This window comes from Chrysochloris asiatica, unplaced genomic scaffold, assembly GCF_000296735.1.
Source record: "Chrysochloris asiatica unplaced genomic scaffold, ChrAsi1.0 scaffold00032, whole genome shotgun sequence".
Classification (NCBI taxonomy): domain Eukaryota; kingdom Metazoa; phylum Chordata; class Mammalia; order Afrosoricida; family Chrysochloridae; genus Chrysochloris; species Chrysochloris asiatica.
In genome coordinates, this window is record NW_006408550.1 from 8,167,638 (window position 1) to 8,180,270 (window position 12,633).

The following is a 12,633-nucleotide window of genomic DNA, read 5'->3' on the forward strand; positions in this document are numbered from 1 at the left end:
GACTTACCCTAAATAGCTTCGCAACTTATGAGGAAAGGATCCTCGCTCCCAAGGCAGATTGGGGAATACTCAAAGGAAAAACAAACTGAGCAAAAGAATGGGAACAAAGCCCTGTCCTGTAACTTTCAAAAAGTTTGCACCAGAGCAAATATTGACAAACACAAAAACAAACATCCAGATCATGCTTCTTTTCTGAGGAGTAATATTTTGTTAGTTTACATTTCTTTGTGATGTTGACAAATCAACTTAAAAGAAATTGTTAATTGAAAAATAAACAGAACGTACACTTATTTTCTTTAATTTAAGGGGTTCTAGTGGAAGGAGTCCTGAAAACCATACACAGGGTCGCTATGGGTCAGAATCCACTCGATGGCACTTAACAACATCAAGTGGCAGAGTCCTGGTGTGGCGCTGTGGGTTAATACGCCAGACTGCAAAGCCGTTTGAATTGTAAGGTCTGCAGTTCAAGCTCACCAGCTGCTCCTCAGAAACTCTATATAGGGTGGCTACACGTTGGAACTGACTCAACTGCACCTAACAACAACAACAATTAGCGCTGTGGGTTAATACACTATATTGCAAAGTTGGATTCAACTACCCTTTATAGTGTATCCTAGGTTTGCAAAATCTTTGAGGAATCAGAAAGCTTCACCTTTCTCCTGTGGAGTGGCTGGTGGGCTCAAACCGCTGACCTTGTGCTTTATAGTCCAGTGCTTATCTTATGGAACCACCATGTTCTCTCAGGTATAAAGATTAATGTAAATCATGTGAAGGTTTAATGCATATATAAAATTAAAAAAAACCTCAAACTATAAGAAAAATGATGAGGGATTCTTAACTTTCCTCATTCCAGAGTTTCTCAGGGCAGAAACACATTCGGGCTGCTAACCTCAAGGTCGGCAGTTCGAAACTACCAGCTGTTCCGTGGGAAAAAGATGCGTCTTTCTGCTCCCGTAAAGATTTACAGCCTTGGAAACCCTGTACAGGGTCACTATGAGTCGGAGCTGACTCCACAGCACATAAGCACCAGTCAGATAATTGCCTAAGGACTCTCCTAGTACTTGTATTATCACTGAAATTTTCTCCTTGGGAGTAGGAATATTTTTATTTAGGGCCAATTTTAATCTTCCCATGCTTTCTTCAACCAAGAGGCCACAGATTAGAAAAGGTGATAAATGGAAAATTAATGTAGGTTTCCTTATATCCTTTTCACAACTACTGGTACATGTTGTTATTGTTTCAAGTGCTATTGAGTTGGTTCCAACCCATAGCGACCCTGTATATAGGGTTTCTAAGGAGTAGCTGGTAACGTAGAAATACCAATTACATTTTTCATCTCTGGAGTTTATTGATACAATATTTTGACACTTACTGTCCACACTGGTGTTGGGGCAGGGGCATGGCTCACTGAATAATGCAAGGAAGTGCACTGGCTTCATACTGCTGTGCAGAGGATACTTGCATGAAGTGGTGCATCCCAGAGGTGATATTTTATGAAACTTCTGTGTTTGGGGGCTTCTGTATAATGAGATAAGGCTTATAAGTATGGTTACTGTTCCTTTGCATATTTGGAAGATACAGTTTTCACCCTTAGGTAACATTCCAGTGAACTAGGTATTTTCAGACAAACTACAGTAAACACATCTCTTTGATATATTGATTTGACCACAGGTACAAATCCATATACCTCTTATATTTTTTCACTGCTTGGGAATCTGAACAATTCTGTTCAGCCAGTGCAGGGTACCTTAATGTGTTCCCCTAGGTTTTCAAAAGTTTCAGACAATTAAGAAGAAAAGGAATATTAATTTTTCCCCCTCATTCCAAATATTCTACCTTCAGAGTCCACATAATATTTCCAGTCTTACATGACAAAAGATTAATTATCAGCATTCAGTGATCCAGCATGCATTCTATTAGTAAAAAAAAAAAAAAAAAATTACATCATCAAAAATTACAAATATAAAACCATATATTTCACAAAGACGTGTAGCCTGCTAATGGATGAGTCTAACTATGGCATACTTTGAACAACAAAGGAAAATACCCTACTCCTAAAATTTAAACACCTGAAATCTCCCTCCAATACCTCTTTCGAATGTGCTATATAGCATTCCAACATTCCTTTTTCAATTTGTCATACTGTGGTGCCTTGTGTGTTGCTGTGATGCCACTGGTATTTTAAATACCAGTGACGTCACCCATGGTATACAGGTTTCAGTGGAACTTCCAAATTGAAAAAGACTACGAAGCAGAAGCAGACAATTTCTGAAAGGTTAGCTTCTGAAAACCTTAAGAGTAGCAGTGGAGCATTGGCTGATATAATACCATAAGATGAGCCCTTCATTTTGAAAGGTACTCAAAATATGAATGGGGAAAAGCTGCCTTCTCAAAGTAGAGTTGACCATAATGACTTAAAAAATGAATTAGGACATTCATTCACTGATGGGGCACAACTCAAAAAAAAGAAGACACAGCTGCAAATATCCATCAATAATCAGAACATGGAATGTACTAAATATAAATCTAGGAAAATTGCAAGTTGTAAAAATAAAATGGAACACACAAAGATAAATCCTAGGCATTACTGAGCTGAACTATACTGGTATTGGCCAAATGTTATTCAGGCAACCACACATGGTTTACTATGCCAGGAAAAGCAAATTGAAGAGGAAAGACATCGCATTTATTGTCAAAAAGAACTTCAAGATCTATCTTGAAGTATAATGCTGTTTGTGACAGGAAAATATCCGTACACCTATAAAGAAGACAAATTAGAACTATTTTTATTCTAACTTACGCCCCTACCACTAAAGTCAGGGAAGATAACATTGAAGAATTCTACCAACCTTTTCAGTTTGAAATTGATAAAAAATGTAATCAAGATGCATTAATAATTACTGGTGACTGGTATATGAAAGTTGGAAACAAGAGGAAAGATCAGTAGCTAGAAAATATGACGTAGATGATAAAAGTGATGCTGGAGATCAAATGAAAGAATCTTCTAAGACCAAGGATTTATTCATTGCAAATAACATTTTTTCAATATCATAAAAGGTGATCATGGATATCACCAGATGAAATATACAGGAATCAAATCAACTACATCTGTGGGAAGAGACGTTGGAGAAGCTCAGTATCACCAGTCAACGTAAGTCTGACTGAGGAACAGACCATCCATATGCAAGCTCAGGTTAAAGCTGGAGAAAATTAAAGTCAGTCCATGAGAGCTGAAATATGTCTTTGAATATATCCACATAGATTTAGAGACCATCTCAAAAACATATTTCATACATTAAACAGTGAAGACCAAAGACCAGAATAATTGTAGGTTGACATAAAAAATATTATACAAGAAGAAACTAAAAGTAATTAAAAATACCGGAGAGGACGAAAAGATCAAGAATGATACGGAAGAACATAGAGAAGTTAAAGATGATGGAAGAGATTAGAAAGTCAAAGAGCTAAATAGAAAATTTCAGAGGTCAGCTTGAGAAGACAAAGTCAAGTATTATAATGAACTGTGCAAAGACCTGTAATTAGAAAAGCAAAAGGGAAGAATACGTTTAGCATTTCTCAAGCTGAAAGAACAGAAAAAATCAAGCCTCTGGTTGCGATATTGAAGGATTCTATGGGTAAAATATTTAATGATGACTTTTTTTTTTTTTTTTTTTTTTTTGTGAATTATGTGTTAGTTTACATGGTTGAACATTATCTTTACATTCATCCTGTCATATTTTTTTTTTTTTTTTTTTGGTAACCTTAAAAATGAAACATCAAAAGAAGATGAAAGGGAGTCGTGAGAACAGCGAGCAAGAAGCTGTTCGGTTGCAGGACCGGAACAATGCCTAAATTAAAGGAACTTGTTTCTCCAAGCTTATCTGGCAGTACTTCTGATAGTGAAGTCAATAAAAAGTTAAAGAGGAAAAATAAAGTTGCTCCAGAAAAACCTGTGAAGAAGCAAACAAGTTGGTGAAACTTCAAACTTCAAACAACTTGTGAGCCTTCTCGTTCTCTAAGCAGAGCAGACGCAGCAGAGATATTAATACGTTTCAGACTGGGAAAATGAGGTATGTCAGTGTTCGGGACTTCAAAGGGAAAAAGTCCTAATAGATATTAGAGACTACTGGATGGATCAGGAAGGTGACATGAAATCAAGAAGAAAAGGTTTTTCTCTAAATCCTAAACAGTGGAGTCAGCTGAAGGAGCAGATTTCGAACATTGATGACGCAGTAAGGAAATTGTAACATCAGAGCCATATCCAAGCTGTACTGCTCTAGGTTTTAATCTGTCTGCTTACATTGGTTCCTACCCATAGTGACCCTGTACAGGGTTTCCGAGGAGCAGCTGGTGAGCTTGAACCGCCGACCTTGCAGTTCAAACGGCTTTGATACACATGAATCATCGTAAATCAGAGTCGACTGAATGGACAACAACTGTAATGAATGTCTATGGACTGTAAACATTTTCTAATGGCTGGTATATGAGGATATGTCAAACATTATTTCTACATCGTAACCTTTATTAATCAAGAAATATCAAAATGTGAAGTTACTATTGTTATTGCTGCTCTATTATGTAATCCAGGTTTTCACATTATTTGCTTAGCATATAGATTGAATAAGTATGGTAAAAGGATACAACCCTGAACTACATCTGTCTTTAAACACCATTGAGTAAGTTCCGACTCATAGTGACCCAGTATAGGGTTTCTGAGGAACAGCTGTTGGGTTTAAACTGCGAACCTTGTAGTTCACAATCTAGTGCTGATCCTGATCCTACAATGCCACACCAGGAGTCCTATTGTTGTTATTAGGTGCTGTCAAGTTGGTTCTGACTCATAGTGACCCTTTGCACAACAGAATGAAACACTGCACCATCCTTATAATTGTTGTTTGAGCCCATTGCTGCTGCCACTATGTCAGTCGATCTTATTGGGGGGTCTTCCTCTTTATCGCTAGCCCTACACTTTACTAAGTAAAATGTCCTTATCCTGTGCCTGGGCCCTCTTGACAAGTCCACAGGATGAGAGACAAAGTCTCACCATACTTGCTTCCAAGGAACAGTCTGGCTGTACTTCTTCCAAAAAAGATTGATTTGTTCTTCTGACAGTTCATAGTACTTCTAATAATCTTCTCAAATGTAGTTCAAATACATTGATTCTTCTCTGGTCTTCTTTATTCCTTGTCTAATTGTCACATGCATATGCGGTGATTGAAAGTGCCATCAATTGGGTCATGTGCACCTTTGTCCTCAAAGTCTTCTTTGCTATTTAACACTTTAAAGAGATCTTTTGCAAAGCCCAGCTTTGCCTAATGCAATACATCCTTTGATTTCTTAGCTGCCTTCCATGAGTGATGATTGTGGATCCAAGCAAAATAAAGTATTAGACAACTTCAATCTTTTCTCCATTTATCATAATGTTACTTATTGGTCCAGTTGTAAGGATTTTAATTTTCTTCACACTAAAGTACAATCTATATTGAAAGTCTTTGACCTTCATCAGTAAGCATTTCAAAGTCCTTCTAGCTTTCAGCCAGCAAGATTGTATCATCTGCGTATCACAGGTTGTTAATGAGTCTTGGTCTTTTATAGGTTCTCCATCAGCACAATTAAGTATTCATGAAGCTATTACTTCTCAACATAATTATCCTTCACTTCTGAAGGCAGTGTTTCCATCTCTTCTACTCTGACATTGTAGGATAAACATTGGGCTATTAACCACAAAATAGGAGGTTCAAACCCACAACCCTATACAGGGTGGCTATGAGTCAGAACCAACTTAACAGCAGTTAATAACAACAGCAACAACCTTTACTCAAAGAACTGTGTTTTTCAATTTACAATTCATGGAGATGGTAATTTTGGCATCCTCCAGGGACTTAAATCATCTTCCTTTTCAATGTTCTTTGGGTTTAGGGAAATAAAAAGTATTCTTAAGTTGAAAGATCAGGGCTGTATAGTGGGTAGAATACTGTTTCCCAATCAATTCTCATAGGAAAGCTCTTCATACCCTTAAATAATGAACAGATGCATTGTAGTAATAGAAAAAAAGAACAATTCCTCAGCACAACTTCCTGGCCAATTTCTCACCAACGCGGTTTTCAATTTTATTAAAATTTCTTGCTAATAAGTCCCCATGATCATGCTATGTTCTTCAAGAAAATCTAACAAGACTATCCCTTTGAAATCCCCCAAAAGAGTCACCAGAACTTTCTAAGCTGATCTCTCTGCCTTGAACTTAACTGTTCTAACAGAACATTCAGAAACCACTGTTTGATTGGAACTTTTGTCTTTTCAAAGCAACTGATGAAACTAGGGTAAGTGTATTGCTGAAAGAATTTGTCTGCAGCCATCCACTGATGACAAAGACATGCTTTAAAATGTTTTGTTTGGAATAAACCCATTTATGTATGGACTGAAACCTAGGTAGCAATACTTTTTTTTTAATTTTCCCTCATATATGTAAGTGCCCTGGGGGGCTCAATAATTTAGCATTTGGCTACTAACCAAATGACTGGTGATTTGAACCAACCAGCTGATCCATGGAAGAAAAATACAGAAGTCTGATTCTATAAAGATGTATAGTCTCGGAAACCTTATGAGACATCTCTACTCTGTCCTATAGAGTCTCTATGAGTCATAATTGATATGACAGCAATGTGTTTAATGGGTTTGTATATATGCATATAAGGAGCTCTGGTAGCATAGTGGTTACGAATCACGCTGTGAACCAGAAGGTCAGCAGTTTGAAACTACCAGCTGTTCCGTGGGAGAAAGATGAGGCATTCTGCTCCTGTAAAGATTTATAGCCTCGGAAACCCTGTACAGGGTCGCTATGAGTCAGAACTGACTCCACGGCACATAACAACAACAACATATGTACATATGGTAAGAGGAAAGATCTAAGAGGTCTTATTAGTTCATGTTTTATGAAAAATAAGCTGATAAAAATTTGAGTTTTCTTAAAGATCACTTGAGAGCACTTTGAAACTTGAATTGAGAATGACAAGACTTGAAACATGCAGATACCTTTAGTACACAGTCTAGGTGTGATAGTGCAGTAGCCCCATATGATGGTTAAGGTTATGTGTCCATTTGGTGAGGCCATGCTTCTCAGTGATTTGGCAGTTATGTAATTATGTAGTTTTACAGATCTGGAATGATGTAGTTCTTCTCCACTTTGTGATCAATGTCATCAACCAAAGAGTTGTCAGGGGAGTTTTCCCAGGGGGTTTTGCCTGCATCCACTACAATGGGCCTTCAAAAAGTTTGTGGATAACTTCCATTATTTTTTCATTCCATTTTTCCACAGACTTTTTGAAGTCTCCTTGTATATTTGGATGCTGTGGCACAGCTTGTTGGCTTTTCCTTACTCTGGATCCTGCATCTGGCTTATCATCACCTAACCTCTGAACTTTAACTAGCTGCTTGCTGTATTGTCTGCTGATCTTGGGATTTGTCAGCCTCCACAACTTGTGAGCTAGCAGCCTGCTGTCTTATTTGTCAACCTTGAGATTCATTGACCTCTGAAGCTTTTGAACTATCAGTTTACCATCCACCTGCCTTTCTTGGGATTTGCCAGCCCCAGCAGCCTGCAACCAACAGCCTGTCTTCTCTCCTGCCTTTCTTAAGTTCATCAGCCTCTGAAGTTATGTGAGTCAAGAGAAACCTCCAGTCCAACTCCTGACACATGGGCTTGGGACTTGACAGCTTCCATAATTGCATGAGTATTTCCTTGAGATAAATCTCTTCCTCTCTCTCCCTTTGTATCTCTTTTTTTTTCTCTCTCTCCCTTTATCTATACTGTAAATATACACAAGAGATGAAGGAGCTTCATATATATGTATAGATACTTTTCACTGACTTTGTTTCCCTGGTGAAGCCCGCATAAGACATCTGAACTGGCTGGAGGTGTGGCGATGGGTGGTTGGGCCTGTTTACTAGAGTATATTGTGTTATTATATTTTTAAATTTCCCACGTGATAGACAAAACTTATACATTGCATTGTTATCATTTTCATTTCTTTGTTTATAGTAAGTGGTAATTTATAATCCTTTGTATTTTTTCTCATATTATTATTATTATTTTCAATTGAAACTGTGTAGCAGGAGTGCTGGCTCTCCCCAATATCTACTTTTCCTCTTCAGTTAGAACACAAACACATATGAGTACATTTTAACTGGGTGCATGATTGCTGAGATAGGAACAAAATGGTCCAGCGTTTTGGGCAGCTGGAGTGACTTCAGAACTGTTTTTGGCCGATGGGATGTGAGCAGTATTAATGAATGCAACTTCTCAGCTGTGCCCATAATTTTGGACTTTTCATTCCTTAACGATTGTTAGTCAATTTCTTTATGTAAATGTCCTTATTTATCTATTTATGTATGTATCTATCTACTTATATTTATCTGTATCTCACTGGTTCTATTTCTCTAAAGAACCCTAAGACAGAGACCTTGTACACAGATGAAGATTTGGAGTGTCCAACTATGTTCACTACAAAACTACTAGAAAGTGTTAAGAGAAAAGCGAGTTTTACAATAATGTTAGAATGGATTATAGAGGGACATGAAGGTTAATTAGACTATTGTAGCAGTTGCATCATGAAATTACTGTGCTTGACATTAATCTGGAATTCATATGTTTTTAATAGGGATAAAGGGAAGTAGACTCAGCACATATTTTGTAAGCTGAAATAGTAAAGCTTTGAACATAGGAGTAGGAGGAGAAAAACTATAGGTCCTGTTAGATTTTCAGCTTGAGTAAAGGGATAATTATTTGTACTGAGCTTAAGAAGAATTGGGGAGGAGAGTTTTGAGAAGGTTGTGTAGTAGACACAGAGAATCAAAAGACTCTTTCTTCCTAGCTGCTGAGATGAGGAGAGAGATGCAAGGGTTAGATTTTGTGAGATGAAGGTCACTGGGAACCTTGATAAGCCTGCTGCTTTTTTTTTTTGGTAACATGGTTAGGATTGAGACTGCATTGCAGTGGGTTAAAAGAAAGCACTGGTAAGGGACTAAAGGCAACAATTTAAGATTTTAAAAAATGATTGCATTAATTAAGGAACCTTAGTGGTATGAATATTAAATGCTCACCTATTAACCACAAGACTGATGGACTGGAACCACCTAGAGCAAATAATCTGAGAAACTGGGTTGTATGAAGAAAAATGGGGCACCAAGATTGGAGGAAGACTCATTAACAACCTTAAATATGCAGATGATACAACCTTGCTTGCTGAAAGTGAAGAGGACTTAAAATATTTACTGATAAAGATCAAAGAGCACAGCCTTTGGTATAGATTTCATCTCAATGTAAAGAAAACAAAAATCCTTACCACTGGACCAATAAACAATATTCTTATCAATGGAAAAAGATTGAAGTTGTCAAGGACTTCATTCTTCTTGGATCAACTATCAACACTCACAGAAGCAGCAGTCAAGAAATCAAATGACGCATTTCATTAGGCAAATCTGCTGCCCAAGACCTTTTTAAAGTGTTGAAGAGCAAAGATGTCAGCTTGAGGACTAAGGTGCACCTGACCCAAGCCATGGTATTTTCAATAACCTCATATACATGTGAATATGGACAGTGAATAAGGAAGACCATAGAAGAATTGATGTTTTTGAGTTGTGGTGGTGGAGGAGAATATTGAAAATGCCATGGGATGCCCAAAGAACCAACAGATCTATGTTGGAAGAAGTGCAGCCAGAGTGCTCCTTGGAGGCCAGGATGGCCAAACTTCATCTCTCATACTTTGGATATATTGTCAGGAGGGAGCAGTCGTTGGAGAAGGATATCATGTTTGGTAAGATGGAGGGTCAGAGAAAAAGAGGAAGACTCCTAGTGAGATAGATTGCCAAAGTGGCAGCAACAATGGGTTCAAGCGTGGCAACAATTGTGAGGTTGGCCCAGGATCAGGCATTGTTTCATTCTGCTGTGCATATGAGTCGCTATGAGTCGGTACGGACACAATGGTACCTAACAACAACAACAGAGACTCCTGGTGTGGTGCTATAGGGTAGGTACTGGATTATGAACCACAAGATCTGCAGCTCAAGTCCACCAGCCACTCTATGGAAATCATATTCAGCATCACTGAGTCTGAACCAATTAGATACCATTTAACAACAACAGCAGAGACTCCATTGGAGAAACACCTGGCAACCTGCTATTGTAAAGATTGTTGTTGTTGTTAAGTGTCTTTGAATTGGTTCTGACCCATTGTGACCTGGTAGAGGGTTTCTAAGGAGCTTCGTGGGTTTGAACCACTGACTTTTTGTCCAGTGCGCCACAGAAAATTCTATGGGGCAATTCTATTTCATCACATCGGTTCTCTATGATTCTAAATTGATTCACTAACATCCTAAAACATCAACACCAATTTAACTATTTGTAGTACTACCTAATGAAGTGCTTTACATATATAAATTTCTCAATATTTGTTACTTGCTATTTATACTATAGATGAGATCTGGGGAAGCAAAAAAATAATGATAGTTCTCAATGTTCTCAAAGAAAGATGTTTTCAGAGAAAATGCTCCCAAAGAAACAAGATATTATACTAAAAAAACTATGCAAAATTCATGTGTAACATATTTATAAACAGAACATTGTATTGGATAAAAAGCATTTAAAATATTTATATTGGCTGTTTCTTTCTTTGCAGCAGTGACATATTATGAATTTGTGAGAAAAAAAAAAATATATATATATATCCTTGCACTTACCTGTCTTTTGTTCAGGATATTAAATGTCTTCTTTTGATGGAGAAGTCAGGAGTAAAGCTTTTTGTTGTTGTTGTTAAGTGCCGTTGAGTCAGTTCCAACCCATAGCAACCCTGGATAGGCTTTCCAAAGAGTGGCTGGTGAACTTGAACCACCAACTTGCGGTTCAAACTGATTTAGCTGTCCAGCACATTAACCCACAGCACCACACCTAGGTAGGTCCATTACCCAAATGGAGTCCTGTGATACTGTAGAATAAGCACTGGACCACAATGTCAATTTGAAACACAAGGTGGTGGTTCAAGTCCACCAGCCACTCCTTGGAAACCCTATAAAGGGTTGCTGCATTGAAATCAACTCAACAGCACTTAACAACAACAGCGTAACCCAAATGAAGGGGGCAGCAACATAAATTGAAGGTGATATCAGAATGTTTTTTTCTGGGATTATCTTAGTTTTATAATTAACTATTTAATAATTGAGTTGAAAAGTTGTGCTCTAGAATTTGTTTTGGAGTTCCTAACATTTCAGAAGACAAAAACAACATTGAAAATGGTGATGACAAATCACAGTGTAAATTTTGAAAGGAAAAGGGACAAAAATCAACAAACCTAGAGACCAACAGTCTGAGTGATGACTATGAAGGACATATATTGTAGTGAAGTAGGCACTAGGGTTACAAATGAAGACTTCTTAATTTGATGAATCTATAGTCTAGTTTGGCCTTATAAGATTTACGAAGGAAAAGAATAAGAGATAGTGTTTGAAGGGTAGGTTATGGACATATTTGGGCAAAGTTTTGCAGAGCAAGTTAAGAAGTTTAGACTTTATTCAGTAGACAATGGGGAAATTTTTAAACAACAAAAAATTACAAGACAGTAATTGTTTTTAGGAAGATTAATCTGGCAGCACTATGAATCAGACGTAGAGAAGACTTCAAAGTTGACAAAAAATTAGGCTGTTCATTTTGTTTAATATATTTCTATGTGTCCAAATTTTTATTCCATCAATTCCTGGTGTCTTGTTCTTTGCAAATTCCTTCAATACACCTTGGACTTCCTCCTTCAGTATCATTGGCTCTTGATCATATGCTACCTCTTGAAACAGTTGAACGTTAACCATTTCCTTTTGGTACAGTGACTCTGTGTGTTCCTTTCATCTTCTCTTGATGCTTTCTGCATCATTCAATAATTTGCCCGGAGATTCTTTCAATAACAAAAGCTAAGGCTTTAGTTTTTTCTTCAGTTTTCCCAGCTTGAGAAATGCTGAGCATCTTCTTCCTTTTTGGTTTTCTGATTCCAGATCTTTGCACATTTTCTTGTAATATTTGGCTTTATCTTCGCGAGCTGATCTTCAAAATTTTCTGTTCAGCTCTTGTATCTCCTCATTTCTTCCATTTGCTTTAGTATCTCTATGCTAGAGAGCAAGTTTCAGAGTCTCTTCAGACATCCATTTTGACCTTTTCCTTCATTCTTGTCTTCTTAATGACTTTTTGCTTTCTTTATATATATGATGTTCTTGATGTCATCCCACAACTCTTCTGGTCTTCGGTCTTTAGTGTTTAATGTATCATATCTTTTCTTCAGATGATCTCTAAATTTAGATGGGATATATTCAAGGTCATATTTTGACTCTCATGGACTTGTTTTCATTTCCTTCAGCTTCATTTTGAATTTGCGTATGAGTAATTGATTGTCTGTTCCACAGTCTGCCCCTGGCCTTATTTTCATTGATGATATGGAGCTTTTCCATTGTCTCTTTCTGCAAATATAGTCAATTAGATTTCTATGTATTCCTCTGGTGAGGTCCATGTGTATAGTCATCTCTTATGCTGTCTAAAGAAGGTATTTGAAGTGAACAAATCATTGATTTTGCAGAATTCTATCATGCGTTCTCCAGCAT

The 12,633-nt window shown here is 37.3% G+C and overlaps 1 pseudogene; it reads left to right on the top strand.

Annotated features, from left to right (window-relative positions):
* The first annotated feature begins 3,844 nt into the window (after positions 1-3,844).
* LOC102815298 lies at positions 3,845-4,247 on the top strand (annotated as a pseudogene).
* The last annotated feature ends 8,386 nt before the right edge of the window (positions 4,248-12,633 follow it).